The sequence below is a fragment of the Rhinolophus sinicus genome, chromosome 16 (genome assembly GCF_057876585.1).
Source record: "Rhinolophus sinicus isolate RSI-liver-muscle chromosome 16, RSI-T2T, whole genome shotgun sequence".
Taxonomy (NCBI): domain Eukaryota; kingdom Metazoa; phylum Chordata; class Mammalia; order Chiroptera; family Rhinolophidae; genus Rhinolophus; species Rhinolophus sinicus.
This window is the reverse complement of record NC_142516.1, coordinates 172,683,911-172,700,268: the sequence shown is the minus strand read 5'-3', so window position 1 is coordinate 172,700,268 and position 16,358 is coordinate 172,683,911.

Genomic DNA, 16,358 nt, shown 5'->3' with positions numbered 1-16,358 from the left:
CAGAAGTAAGTAGGCTCCTGTTCAGAGTGAAAACTGATACCATACTGTCTGATGCGAAATTTTAAGAGACGCGTTTAGAAATTGTAAGATTAAATTAAGGAAAGTTTATAAACATTTCATTTAAGAAATTATTGTGGGGTGTGATGTTATTTTCCTGGGTGATATTTAAGTATCCCATACATGCTTATTACAGTTTTCTTCTTGTAGCTCTGATGAGAAAATCTGTTAAAAATTAACTGTTTCCATTTGTTATGGTATTAATGGTGACAAGTTCCAGACACTGTGATAGTGTCTGATAGGTAGAAAGACACGCATCTGCTTTTGATAGAGTTAACAGGGCAAGACACCTAATAGAGATGCCTAAACTGGAATGGTAAGTTTATGTATTTCCTTTGACAATAAATTACTATATTTTATCTCTCAGATAGAGCATAAACATTTTGTTTCAATTTTTTCTCTAAGTCATTGGATTTATATTATTATATCCAGAAGTTACATGCCATGGAAGATACTGTTTCACTACATTTTAAAAATGTGTAATTCTATTTGTGGATACTGTATAGACCATTAACTCAAATCCTGCTTTATCCATGCACTCATGAGGCATGTTGATATATTTAAACAAACAAACAAACAAACATGTTTCTGAATAAACAATTCTATATGCAGAAATACATTATTTACGTCTAAATAAATTGTTGCCTCTAAACCCTTAACTGAAAGTGCTAAAACACCTCTTATAATGATTGTAATGGGTCTTAAACCCAGTGGCCTGAGGGTAACAATAGGTCAAGCAAGGGACAGAGAACATCAAAAAAGACAGGAATTTGTGAGTTAACCACTGGCTCTTCTACTAGGGAGCTAGTTGCTGGAACTGGCACCTGCTCATGTTTTTCCAACTTGATCAATTGGATGAATCCTGTGATACCTCATAACTTCATTTTTTTTTTCCTATTTTTACATGGCTTCCTGGCTCGTATATTGCCAATATGTCTGTCCCTGATGGATGTCTTCAGGTATATTAGAAACTAACACCACCTGACCGATACTGCTGTCAGGCGAACGATTCCACCCAAAATATACCGCAGAGTCTATCTGTCTTCCTGTCACCCCTCAAACATTTTCCCTTTATTGAGTTCTTGTACTAAAGCCACAGTGTGGAACTGCCTCTTGTCTACAGAAAACACTGATGCAGCTTTCATTTGTCTTGTTCTTTATAATAACCCTCCTTTCACTCAGATTCTGGAATTTGATTAAGTGGAGTTAGGTCAAGAAATAATCTGAAGCTATCAAATCAAAATGCACACGGTGGTCCTTCATCGATCTGCACCTAACCTGAGGTGTTCTTGGTCAAGGCGCTGGGTGTGGGACCAAAAAGCCACCTCACTTTCCCTTTCTGTCTAACTAAAGTGTACTTTAGGCAAATCAACAAGAGATGGCAGACTGGTAGTCTGCTGCACAAATCCTTTTATTGTTACCTGGCAATGGGAACATGACCTATGACCTGACTTGACAATCTTATTTTTCCAGATGACTATATTTTCAGAAAATACTATAGGTATTATCTGATGGGAATGAGTGGGGTGGGTTTACCTGATTTGTCTGATAAACACAAATGCGGATTGAGTTATTTCTGTTTTTATATATCTCCTCAGTAATTTTCAAAGGGAAAAAAAATAAACTTTGGATATAGTTTTATAAAACACAAAAGAATTAGCTAAAGGCACTAAACACACACTCTAGAAAAAATATTTACATTCATAATAGTAAATTTTGGCAGAATTTGTAAGTCACATAAGATTAAATGTATTAGGTTTAATATTAATTATCATTTTGTCCCCTAACTACAGTATTGATTAAGTCTCTATTCAGGACTAGCATTTCCACCCTGAATGTATTAGAGAATTCTAGAATCTTTTTTTTTTTTTTTTATTCCTAGTCCTCTGGCTTTTGATAAGGTTGACAGTTTCCGCTATCAGAATGCACCATAAATTTAAGAGTATAATCAGTTAGCAATAATTGTACAATGTAATATTTTTTTCTTAATTATAGACTATATTAACTATTTCCATTTCTCTTTTTTTTTCAGTCTATTCAAAATTACAATTGCAAAAAATACACAACGTGGGAACTACAAAGCAAATAGCACTTGAGAGAAACGTGTTATGTCACTCTAATATATAAATAAACTAAGTTTTAGACAGCTATTATGGGAGGAGTTTTTATAAAACTCCATGTATTTCAGAGGGTATGATCCCTATAGTATGTGACATTATTCAAAATGTGTTTCTCCTGGAGCTCTTTCCTATCTCATACTGTACCCATTGAAAGTGAACAGCTTGTCCCTAAGGCATTTGAACTTAGAATAGTCAGATGCACAAGCACATTTTATGCTCATGCAGTTAGAGGTTAGTGAAAATAAAGATGTGATGAAATTGTGCTGGAATTTCAACCTTTTGAATTTCCATCCTAGCATTGCTTCGGTTTTACAAGGAAGATATTTGGAAGAGATTTATAAATTATTTCTATAGAGATTCAGCCACAATCTCCTATACTTCGTCACTAACAATGAAAAGCCACAGTGGGCTTGTGTGACCGTAAGTTTTCATTTACAGTCCTGATTCAAAGCACCCTTTGGTCCTTGTACTCTAGGCCAGCTTATCCATATACTTGAATAGGAAATAAACAAACAAACACATAAATAAACAAACAAAACATTTTTTCCACTAACCACCAACTGCAATTGAACATTTTCTTCACATATGAATGTAGGCAAAAATCCACAGTAGTATCAGCTAATCTATTGACGTATATGTGTAGAAATTATGCTTTTTTTCCCCCCCGTTATGTAGTTGTTGCAGATATCCTGAAATATCTCCTACCACCCCTTTGAGGTTATTGTTGATAACAGACTAGCCACTATATTTTATTTAATGTGTCGAAAAAGCAGATATAGTATTATATAACAGTTTTTAAATGTTTTGGTAACTGTATTTTGATATAATTGGTTTCCATTTTAATCCTATGTATTTCATTTTATGGATTTAAATGGAAAATTCTAGGCTCCACCAGTCTGTTAAAGGGGTTTATGACACAACGAAGTTGGAAAACTCTTGCCCTTCCCCCACATCCTAATCTTGGTCCTCATGGCCTTGCTATTGCCAAGGATGAAAGACAAGGAAAGATGCATCTAAGAAAGGATTAGCAAGTGAAGGGAAATATTTATCTCATGACTTCAAAGCAACCAGTAGCCAAGAATCCCTGGAGATGTCCAGATGTCCAAAATAAGAGGGGTCTCGGCTATACCTTGGAACATGAGTTGTATGAAAGAATAAATCCAAAAAGATGTAAAGATCAAGAAAAATCTCAGGATACAAATTGAAAGAGGGTTTCAAAAAGGCGTTCTTAACTAAGAATTTGAACAGAAGATTGCAATATTATTTCACGTCACAAAAAACATCCTTCCCTAATGCCTTGAAGTCAGCATTGTCAAAGCAAACACTGAATTGGCCAAAGTTATTAAACAGGTGAGGACGACATTATTCAGGCTATTGTAATAAGGGAGAGTGACGGAAAACTCCATTGAAGTTAAAGTTAGGGAAGTTTTTAAGAACTCAGGTTTTCAAGAGCTGAGGATGATTCTTAGGCAACTGATATTTGTTAATTGGCCTTATCAAAAGGAAAAGTAAACTTTCTCTATCTTTATGACAGGAGGTAGTTTTACAACCCAGAGCAAGGCTGCCTGCTAAAGTGAGGCTCCTACCCACTCACAGAAATTGGAAGATGGAGTGCTATCTTCCTTAACGAATATGTTTTAAGGGTATGGATCCCAGGTTCTTCAGAAAATCATTCCTGGGCTGTAATATTTGTAAGAGGCTTTTAAAAAGATTTACATCTCAAAGAGAGAGACAAGGAATTTATAATTACAAGTTTTCTAAGGTAAACACTCAAAGAAAAGGGAGATGAAGGCCTAGACTCAGGAAGAAGCTTGTATAAAGTTTAATCAAGCTGAGTGAAACATTAAGACCACCTTTCCATCCTGATCAGCTCGTAACAGCATTATTTCTTTAAGGTAGAACGAGGGAGAGAAAACCCAGTTTTATGCACCTACAGAAAAGACTATTTTTGAATATAGAGCGGGTTGTGTGTGTGTGTGAGAGAGAGAGAGAGAGAGAGAGAGAGAGAGAGAGAGAGAGAGAGAGTTATTTTGGGATAATGGACACTATTTCTAGATAAATATAAATCCGAATGTTAATAAACATCAGCAAAGCACAACAAGGAACTGTGGAAATGATTAGCGTTCTTGAGATCCAGAAACATTCAAGAAAATGTTGCTTTATGTTTCCTAGATCTGATTAAAGAAATTACTAAATAAAATAATAAGGCTTGGCCAGAAGGTATAGATTTTTCCAACAAGCTTTAAAAACAACAACAAAATGACATTTATCTTTCAGTCAGTGTCCAAAAGAAACGGAATGCCATCCAATCTCAACATAAGACCGAAGAAGACACAAAGAAGCAAGTAAATCCAATGTCATTCTTCATTAAATAATCACCTTTTAAATGCAAAGGCGAGAAGTGCCTGATTTTTACTCTCTGCAACAGGAACTGCAACCTGATTCTCATTCCTATTCACAGAATCAAAGCTTAGCCTTTGACCAAACTGACACTCACTTTAAATCATTCTATTTTTCTCTCAAAACTTTCTTTTTTTTGACTTCCTTGATTACTCACGTTCATGATTGAATCAGCTACTTTTGCGCTTGGGTATTTCTTGTTCTTTATATTCTATTCTATATTTTTTCACAAAACAGTATTCCCTGATCACAGTATCAAAAGCAAGTAATAAATTAACAAGCTACTATATTTAGTTTTCTTTTAAGCATCAGCATTTTTTTTATGCCTTTAAGAATTATGGAATACATAAAATTAGTTTTTAAATGAATACAGAGTTTTAGGTTTGACATGTAACTTGTAACCTTATTGAACCTCATATTCCCAGTTATTATTGCTATTGTTATGATAATCTGAATCCAGGAAAAAGTAACAAATTTGTGATGCCTGACGACAAGCAAATTTAAACTTGAACTTCTTTGAACACAGGCCTTTTGCTTCCTTTCATCCAGCAACTAAAACTAAAATCATGTGCTCCTCCCAAAGTATTCTTTTTGTACATAGCAATACAAGGTAGGCGTCTGCTCTGAACTCAAATTTTGCATCACGATATGAGTTTTTTCTTCCATCGGAGAACTGCTTACTCCATTATTGAAGACAGAAGCGGGTAAGGGAAGAGAGAATGTTATGGTTTGTGTTTTCAAAATCTAAATTAAATTGCTGATTTTTGGCCAAAAGGGGGCAGGCATTTCCATGATAAAGGAAGAGATCTGCCTCCATTTAGGAATAGAAATGGTTAAAAACAGGAGACAGCTATTACCGACTGACTCTAGGACTCTATTGTTCAAAGAAAGCCCCTGGGTAATTCTAATGAGAAAGATAGAGCATATATACCAGAGCTTGCTGACAGGAACAGAGAGAGCTTTTGTTCGTCCTGGACTTCTCTGTCACTCACCTCTAGATAATATCATTATCGATACCGCTGTGACAGGGACAAGGCGTATGTGACTGCTGCTCAGGCAATGGAGACGTGCAAGCACCTAATTGAATTTATCTCAGAGATAGAGATTTTTTAAAAATAATCCTTTGTCGAGTAAAAACGAACTGCTGTTATAGGAAATTGTTCAATTTTCTAAATAAATAATAAAGCTTAGTGGTATATCTAAGTCTCATATCTTTTTGTGTGTGAGATGCTCAACTTTCTCCACAATATATATCGCAGCTCGTGTATGGTATGCTTATGTGAGCTAGAGTAAAAACGTTTGTTGTTTTTTTTTTAGTGTCTAGAACCTTATGGGGAATCTTCATCTGTGTGTTTCAGTTATTGCAACATTTAAAAACCACTTAATTACATATTTACAGTAATGTTTTATTGCTGTCTTCCTAATTATTGATATACATGTATGTATCTATAATCACAATTAATCACTTACACTTGCTAATGTAATTTATAACCATGTGGAAATTCTACTCTGTCAGTCAAGATGTACAGTCAATATGCACCATTTTCAAGGCACAGTGAGAAAACGGAGCTTTCCTTTGCTTGGAGGCACAGAAGGTGTACAGCTTCTTCTTCGTCATCAATCTACCTCTAAATATTTTCTGAAAATTAAAGCTTCCGACTTTGCATCCATGCCTTTATTTCCCTCTGTTTATTGACATAATTAATTTTACATTTGTGATACTAAATATGAAAAGATAGATAAAAATCCCAATGTCTGTTATTTAGTGAGCACAGATAAAGGTAGGAGGGTTTTTTGTTCTGAAGATCCGTTCATCACAGGAAAAATAATGACTTCTGCTTTGTGTGAAAACTTATGTAAAGGTGTCTTGTGTGACTTTAGTACCTTTAAGGATGGATGACTCATTTTGTTACATTCACCAATGAGGTAAGAGCTGCTAGAATTTAGATAGTATAAATCGTAAAACTATGGCAGATGAACAAGATTTTTATTTTTGAATTCTGTTTAAATATTTAATATTTTGAACCTAATTACTAAAAGAGACAAATTCAAAAACTTTAAAAAAAAAAAGAGAATTTTCCACAGATATTCCCAATGCATGGTGATAAAAAGATAAACATACATAGATAGTGAAAACTTTAATTTTGTCCCCTCTGGATAGAATATAAGTTACTGATTATTTGTGAATCAATATATCTATCTATTAATTTTATATGACTATAAAGAAAATAACCAGTTAAATTTGATACTATATATTTTAAACTCAATTTTTTGGAGTCCCAGAAAATGACACCTCCTTTTTGTAGCTCTACTGAATGTATGAGAATCTGTCAATCATGCTGCAAGATATTTCATATCTAAGTACTTCTGTCAGGAAGTCCTTTTCAAGATCCATTGGAATTATTCTGGCAAACAATTGAAGTGAATTCTTTTGGAGATATCAAAAGCAATTTCTAGGCTTAAAAAAAATGTATGTGAAAATTTGGACAACGTGAAGTAAATTTTGGAAATATATTGTCAAGTCTCAAACCATTTAAAAGTAGGAAATATTGTGTAATGTTATTTTAATATTTTTCTTCAAGTGGTACACATATGATGGTGTTTTCTTTTTTGTTCTTCAGGAGAAACATTTCAATGAGAGTGTCTTAAAAAGCTATTTGCTGAATGGCTTTCTTTCCAATAGTTAATGAAAAGATACTTTCTGACCTCCTTTCAGAGAATTAATAAATCTTTTGAGAAATTAGTCAATCATTTGCTAAATATTTTAAGTGGTTTTGATTGCTTTTGAAGTTATAAAGATGATAGTTAAATCAGAACTGTGCTTTGCTTTTATTGCCATTTAAATAAACCTCACTTTCTATATTCTTTTTTGGGAGGTTGTAGAAAAATATTGAAACATGATAAATACTTTTGTAAACAATCAAACCCCTACTGAACCTTTAATTAAAATGTTTAGATAGAAAACAAAGTATTTATCCTGTAGCTTCTAACATTGTTTTCTTTCAAGTGTGTAAAATCAATTTTTAAAAATCACATGTACAAGAGATGTAATTCTCTATATTATTTTTAGTACATATGAAAATATCTATAAAGACAGCATATAGCAAGGTTATAAAAGCTGTAAAATTTCAAAGCTCTACAAATTTCACTCCTTTCCTATGAATCTGCAATAGACATGCTTATGTCTATATGCTCTACTCTCTGAGTTTGGTACTATTAGCTTGGTGCAAAAGTAATTGCGGTATAAGAGGTTAAAAATCATTGCAAAAACTGCAATTACTTTTGCACCAACCTAATATTTTAATTCTATTTTATAGATGAAGGAATTGAAATTCAAAGACGTTAGATACATGTGCCAAGAGTGATTTTTTTGATGCTATTTCTATTTGTTTTCATGAATTAGTCAAAATTCTATTTATTTTCATATATGTTTCCATTCACTTATTTTCTCAGTACCTCTTATGGACAATTTTTTTCATTTGAACCAATGCTGTGACTTCAGTCAAGTCACTTACCACTCTATGAATTACTTTCCTCACTTCTAAAGTGTGTATTTTAATAACACTCATCAATATTTTAACATTTAAAAATCGATATATCTCAACGGGCTTTGTAACCTACAATGTGAAGTATTTATTATAAGATAACCATTTATTCAATCACATATAGAACTTTTATTCAGTATGTGCTGTGTGCTCAGCACTGGATTAGGACCTTATATTAACCTAGTTCCTAGTTTTTCATTCAAAATATTTCACAGTCCTTAAAACAACATCAGCCAACTTCAATTACATTATGATGCCCCTGGCCTAGAAGCCATATGTATTAGTTTGCTACTGCTGCATAACAAATTACCACAGACTTAGCCATTAAAAATAAATAAATAAATAAATAGATAGATAGATAAATAGATAAATAAATAAATAAATAACAATTTATTAATTTATAGTTTCTGTAGGTCAGGAGTCTGAGCATGGTTAAACTGTGTCCTCCATTGAGAATCTAACAAGGCTGAAATAAAGATATCAGGCAGCCTATGTTCATATCTGAAAGCTTGACTAGAGAGATTTTTTGTTTCCTGGTTCATTCAGGTTGTTGGCAGATTTTCTTTCCTGTTCTTTTTTTTTTTTTTTTTTTCTGGTTGTATTTCTGACATCCCTATTCATTTCATGGCTGTCAGCGAAAGGTCACTCTCTACAACTATAAGCAACCCTCAGTACCTAAGCATGTTGCCCACTCACAACATGGCAGGTTACTTCTTCAAAGTTATCAAGAGAATCCTTGAGATCAGGAAAAGTCCAGCCTACTTTTAAAGTGCTTTCTCATTAGGACAGGTCTACCCAGGCAAAAAATCCTTTTATCTTTGCCATATAATATCCAATAGTCAGAGCAGTGATATCCCATCATATTCACAGGTAGGGACCCACACCCAAGGAGAGAGAACTATATAGGGCAAGAATACCAAGGGGCAGGAACTTTGGGACCATCTTAGAATTCTGCCTACCAGCCTATCACAACATTTGAGGATAATTGGGTTTGAAAAACTAAAGATGGTGACAAATGTGCCTTTTTCTTAGAAGGTTGTAAAGGTAGTCTAGATTTGGAAGGTGGAAAGAAATGAAACAAGTGATATTCTCCTGGTGGAAGTGGACTCGAAGCCAGCTATCACTGAAATGTACTACTTTGTGGAATTAGCCAGTCTTGAAAATCAGATTACAAGAGGTATTCCAAATTATTTAATTATGTTTAATGTCTCCTATATTGGTCTTAGTCCCTGATATCACAAGACAAGAGAAATTGCAATCCAGGGATCTGATTAATGAATGTATCAAAGTGGTTATTATGACATTGAAAACGAAATAAGATCTCAATGTTTTGAGATATTGAGCTAGAGACACACGTAAGACAATGGCTCACAACTGTCTGCATTCATGACCCAGTCCTTGAAAGTTCATCTTAACAAACGTCAAATACAATAAGTTAGCTATTTTGAGTCACTTTATATTTGATTTTCTGTCACAATAGCTTCTCTCCTTGCTTCTGCAGCTCAAATTGGGACATGACTAAAGTTATAATATGTAAAAAATAGTCCACACTTTGATGGATCCTTATTACTTATTAAATGTTTAATAGGCTGCCAGATTCACTTTAAGCTCTGCGTCATTCCCCTTGGTGAATATAGTATTACTCGTTAGGGGAAGAATACTTGCAGTTCTTGGAGAGTTTTATAAATAGTGCTAGGAAAAACTTGAAGATACTTATTACTTTCTCCTATTTAGCTTACACTGAATTGAATTTACCAGTATAATAACCTCAGTGGGAAAAATTACTAAAGCTAAACAGAAAACAGAGGAGAGAAAAATCCTTATCTGTATACAGAAAACTATGGAATTAAATAAATCTTTTTTTTTTTCTTTTTTTTTTTTTCCCTGTGATCTACACAATCTTCAGTGTATTAAGAATAGAAAAAGGTCACTGGGCTCAACAAGCAACCTCCTGCTGTTTTTCTCATCGCTGGTTTCCTGTTCACTCTCTATACACTCGTTTCTTCCCTTTGTCTAGTACGGATTGACTTTCTTATTTCATAGAGTCTGTGATATTTTGCAGCAAGGGTGGTAACCCAGAAGATTTTTCTTTCATTGCAAAACAAAGGGTCATTCTCTGAAGATGTTTTATATATCCTGGCTTTTAAATGTTGTTTAGAAGAGGAAGGATGGGTAATATACTTTTATATACATTTTTCTTTCTTTAAAAATCCTAACACAAGGTATCTATAGTAGTTTGGGCATATGCAATGTGTGTGTGTGTGTGTGTGTGTGTGTGTGTGTGTGTGTGAGCATTTGTACCCATCTCTACCCTGAACCATTCATGTTTCAGGTGGGACAAACATTAATCTAACATAGAATTATAAAACACACACACACACACACACACACACACACACACACACACTCATACACACTCATACATACACACAAAAACCTTCAACCTGGTGGAGTGAAAGACTAGTTTAACAGGTTTCAATTTTTCTGGGACTGGATCCCACAAACTTAGTAAAAATGAACTGGATACCTATGAATCAGAACAAAACTAATAGTAAAAAAGTTGCCTCGGCCCTTTCCCTATGCCTAAGGAATGTCGTGTGGATTAATGTTCTTGTTTTTACTTCTCTGGAAAACAAATGTTTTCTTACTCATTGATTCCAACATCTGTGATTCCTACCATTCCCCATTCTCCTTGTTTTTATCAAATACATATTGAAATCACATTAATACCTCTCTCTTTATATTGAGGAGTCAAAAAAATCTAGGTCACGGAGAGTATTTTCTTTCAGATACTGTGCACTTCTAACCCAGGAATCACCTCTTGGGGAGACCTTTCACTTCTCTCTGGAAGCTTCACCTCATACTGCTGAGCTAAAGGTTTGAGCATCAGTGGATCCTTGGATTCCTTCCTCCCTTCATTCAAACCCCTTTTTTCTTTAGCTTCTCCCAGAGACCAGGCCTTTAAAAACTTCTTGGAGCTGACCCACCACAAAAATGGACATTCACAACTACCTAGTCCATTCCATCCAATTTTATTCTACTTAAAAAATTTGGCTGTTGATGCCAATTAGCATTGGAAACTCAATGGTACTTTTTCTCCTAGATCTTCCCTCTGACAGATTTAGCAAACAAACCAATAAACAGTGCATCTAGTTCAATTTCAATTTCAAATAAATGATAGATAATTGTTTAGATGGTTGCCACAGTGCTTGACCAGTCTTCCTAATTACGTGCGAGAAAGTAAATGAGGAGGAAAGAGGGGAGGTACCACATCAGCTGAGTCTTTTTATTTGTGTTCCTTCAGGGAACAAATGTTTCTAGGTAAGCCCTTCTACTAGCAGGATTTCACTTAGGTTCACAAGATGCAACTGTGTCTTAGCCATTCACAGCTGTCAGGAAGCTAAGAATTGAGTACTGATTTTTATTCTTTTAGGCCTTATATTAGAAACTGGTAAGGGAGCCTGGAGCTGGGAAAGGGCATTTAGTGAGACAATCATGCTCTCTGTAACACCAACCAAATTAAGCTTATGGACAAAATATAGACATTTTAGGCACAAAAATACTTATAAAATATACCTTTCACAAACTCTTCTTGTAGAAAAAATTTACTTGAAGATGCAAACACACATTACAAAGTTAAACACACACACACACACACAAAACAAAAACAAAAACAAAAAACAAAAGAAAGCACCCAGTGAACTAAAGCCAGAAGTAGATTTTTTTTTTTAAATGCTGAATTTATAAAGGGGTAGCAGGAAATAAGAGAAATCTATTAAAAAGGTGCTCTTTTGCAATTCAAAGAAAGTTAAAAGTTTATGATGAGGACATTGTTTTCTCCTATAAATAGGGTTAAAAAGTAATATAAAATGAACAAAACTAAAATACTACTCAAAACAGACTTAATACATCTACACGCAGAAAAATGTGATATAATTTTTAAGCAATCGAGAGATACCAAAGTTAGTGATAATACTTCTATATTTTTTTCTTTACGGTCTTGACATTTGAGCTTGAAGAAGAAAGTAGTTACTTAAGCATGATATTATGATATTGTATATGGCTTTTTTTTTAAGTTTGTTCAATGTTGATATACAAAAAGACAGTAGACTTAGTTGTTTGAGAATGTAAATATTATATACATGGATTATGTAAAAAAAAATCATGAACAGCAGTGAAGAGGAGAGAGGAGGAGAGATGAGTCATATATATAGACTTTCAATAAATACTGTCTATAATTAATAGATCAAGAATTGGTCAACAATTTTATGTAATGTGCTATGTAAAGGAATAAAACAAATGAGCACAAACAATTATTGAGAGGCTAATAGGAAAGAAATTATAAATAATATAACAAATTCTCTAATATTTTCCTTTCTTATGTCGGGAAAATCAATAAATACTGTCTAAATACAATGAAATAAGATGAGGTATAAGCATTATATCTTGATATTTTGATATTTTCCTGAGGATGACAAAATGTTGCAAAAGTATTAATAGTTAAAGTTGGTGAAATCAAAAAGATCCTAGATACTTTATAAATGAGAATGGGCTCCTCTTCAATCTTAGAGTTTAGCATTATGCTTCATTAAAATTATCATGGCACCAATCAAAAGTATCATTATTTTTTACAACCTTAAAAAGTATGCTTCATATTAAACTATAATTAATTACATGATTTAAAACTGTAATTTTATATTTTTTGAGAAAAGTCTGTCAAACTTACATAGATTTTTATCATGTATCACCTTAGTGATTAAGTGAATGGGAAATAAAAGTGAAATAAAGGTATTATTAAAGTTTCATATGAAGAGTCTGAATCACTGTTCATCTCAGTTTAGTTAATGCCCCTGCTATCTTTATTCCCAAAATATACTGCCCCCTAGACCGTCAGGATACTTGATAATATTTTTTTTCAGAATGTGTTAGCATTGTCTCCACAATTTCCTTCTTATGATATGGACACAAATTCTGCAAGACTTGTTGTTGCTGCTGTATTTATCTTACTAGAATGTGTCTATAGAAGGTTTTCAAAATATAAACAAAACTTGTATTCCTTTCCAGATGGCTCTTAAATAGTTTGAAATGAAAATGTTGATATTTCAGTTATACCATGATGCCAAAAGTAACAGTGATGCTTGTGCATGCACAGGCAGTGACGACTTTGTTTGAATACTGTCTGCCTGACAAAAATTACAGGATGCCATCAATCACAAAATGCATCTTGATTTCAAAGATGTTAAAATATGAAAAAAAGTAACTTATAATGGATAATATGTAGTACTTTACCAACTGTAGACTTTCCTGCACCTCACTGACATAGCCATCAAGTACTGACTTCTAAGATACTTAATGTTGAATATGACGCATCACTCTCTATGCCTCATTTCAATACATGTCAGCTACCTTAATTTTTCAATGAATATTTAAAAAATGTATGTACTCTGACTCTCAGAGTATATATAGTATAAATTATGATTTCCTTCTAGCTGTTGTGCTTTTTTATCATTGGTAAGGGAGAATATACAGAACGTGAGTAGAAGAGTGTAAGAAGTAGTGATTGGTTTAACTGGTTGAACAAAATTGGACTGCACATATCCCGAGTCCTTAGATAAAGGGGAGGCACAGGTGATATGGTTGGCCAGGACAACTCTGTGTCATTGAACTTTGGGACATGCACCAGACTATGCACCTATAAGGTATTTAAGACTCTACTCAGGAGGGAGACCCCTCCTTTTTTAAATTTAAACAAAACTGAATAATTTTACCTTGTGGTAGATAAAGTTCTAGACCAGTGGATTCCAATAGAAATATGGTTTTAACTACATATGTAATTTAACATTTTCTAGTACATACACTTAAATAAAGGTAAGAAGAAACTAATGAATCACATTTTAATATTACATTTTAAATGCAAAATTAAGAGAATATGTTATTTTACCACATAATCAATATAAAATATTACTGAAATATTTTACATATTTTCATCACTAAGTCTTCCAACTCCTGTTTGGCACTTACAGCACATTTCAATTTTGACTAGCTCTCATTGGCTAAATTTGACTGGAGGCTAACATACTGGGCAGCATATAACATAGCCCTAGATTGTACAGTAGTCACTTGGTATCCATAGGGAATTTTTTCCAAGACCCCACTCTCATCCCAGGGATACTAAAATCCGAGGATGCTTAAGTTTCTTAGATAATATGCTATGAAACAGTTGGCCATCTGTATCCACAGATTTCCAACAGCAAATGGGAGATACTGTTTTCCATTTGTGGTTGATTGAATCTGCAGATGTTAAACCCACAGATAAGGAAGAGGGCCAACTGGAAATGCCAGTGTAGTTCTAGACTAGAGACACCAATGTCTTTGAAGTACCTCTACCCCCAGCTTCAATTCAGATTACCTGCCATGGACAAACATATGTGTTTATAGTGTCATGATTTGAGATTAACTGACTTCTCAAGCAGCAGTTGTCACCCAAGTGTTGATGTGTTTATGAAGACTGAGGCAAGATGTCAAGTCTAAGTGATGAATGGATGGAACGGAGATTGTGAGAGGCAGACAAGAAGGAACGTCAAGAAGATCTACTCACCATTCGCATGGGAATAGAGATCTGACCCAAATTACCACTAAGCCAGAGGTCATGTGTGTGGGGGGTATACCTTGCATCTTAGCCTTTCTTTGCAGGACTGAATTTTGAGTGAGATTTTATTTTTTCTTTCTTTCTTTCTTTTTCTTTTTCTTTCTTGTTGACATCTTCCTTCTGTCTCTTTGTCTCTGTCCCTGTCTGTCTCTCTGTCCTCTCTTGCATCTCTCTCTCTCTCTGTCTCTCTCTCTCTCTCTCTCATTTTCTACCTCTACTCCTGTTTTCAACTTTCATATCCAAGATTTTTGTATCAATCTTGATTAATTTCCTTTACTATTTCATTATTTCCTTTCCTTTGTCTTTGATCTTCCAGTATGTAAGGAGAACACACTGCTTCTTCTGTCTTGGGACTGAAAATCAATTTACTGTTGATCCATTATGGGGCAACATTGCTTTTTCCCTTTGATATGAGCACATCCGCATGCTCAAGCACAAAGCACACGCTCGATTACTACTGCCTAACCCCCTACTTAGGCAGAACATCAGCCACTAGCTATGGATTTGTTGTGTTTAATGCTTGCTTATAATTTGTACTCCACACAATTTCTTAAATTGTATCTGACTCAGTTTAATCAGGATGCTTTTGACATTCTGAATTGTATTCTGCAAGCTATGTTATGCTCTAGTAGACATGCACAAATCTTTATTATTATCGTATAGTTAGAATGAAAGATTAAAAGAGTTATTAGTTCCTCGTTGTCTAGAACAGTCTAGTTTTGTTTTGGTTTGGTTTGGTTTTTTATTTTGTTTTCAAATATACACACAAGTTTTGTAGCGTTAACATTATTTTTAAGAATCTAAAAATTAGAATAAGCTAATTGAGAAACCTATTTAACTAATTAATGAGGCCATCATTTATAAAGTAGTTACAAAAAAATCTTTAAAAAACACCTTTTGTTAGAAATTGTTAATCAAGATCTCAATTTAAGAAAAATAAAATACTGTAATTCAAGGGCCTTGATTTAGTTTCACATTTGGAATTATTAAACAATGTAATTTTTAAGAAAGTAAAATAGAAATCTGTAAACAAACATTACAGGGAAAAACAATTCTAAAAGACTGATAAGGAGTATTTTCAAACACACGCTAGAGAAAAACAGACACATAATTCTATGTTTTAAATTTATTGAGTTTTTGCTATATTTCTAAACAAGTATTTTTCTAAACATGTGCATCTAGAAACATATTTAATACTTATAGTAACCTAATGAAATTTATTCATATTTTTCATCGATGACAAAACTGAGGTACAAAGAATGCATTTAGCAAGAAAGTAGCAGAAACAGGATTCAATTAAATGACGTATTTTCAGAGGTGATTTTCTAAACATTTATATCCTACCACTTCTCAAAAGGTATGTCAATCTTAGTGGAATGAGGAAAATATGGAATTATGACATAGGAATTTTAGTTAGAGTAACAGTACTGATTACTATGAATCTTCGTATCCAATTTATCTATAATCAGAACACTCAGTTTTTAGCCAGGCACAAGGTTTCTGGCAATAGCAAGTACATTTTCTAGCATCTTGGAAACCAGATGGGGCATGTAACTAATTTCTGGCCAATGTGATGTAAGTGAGAGT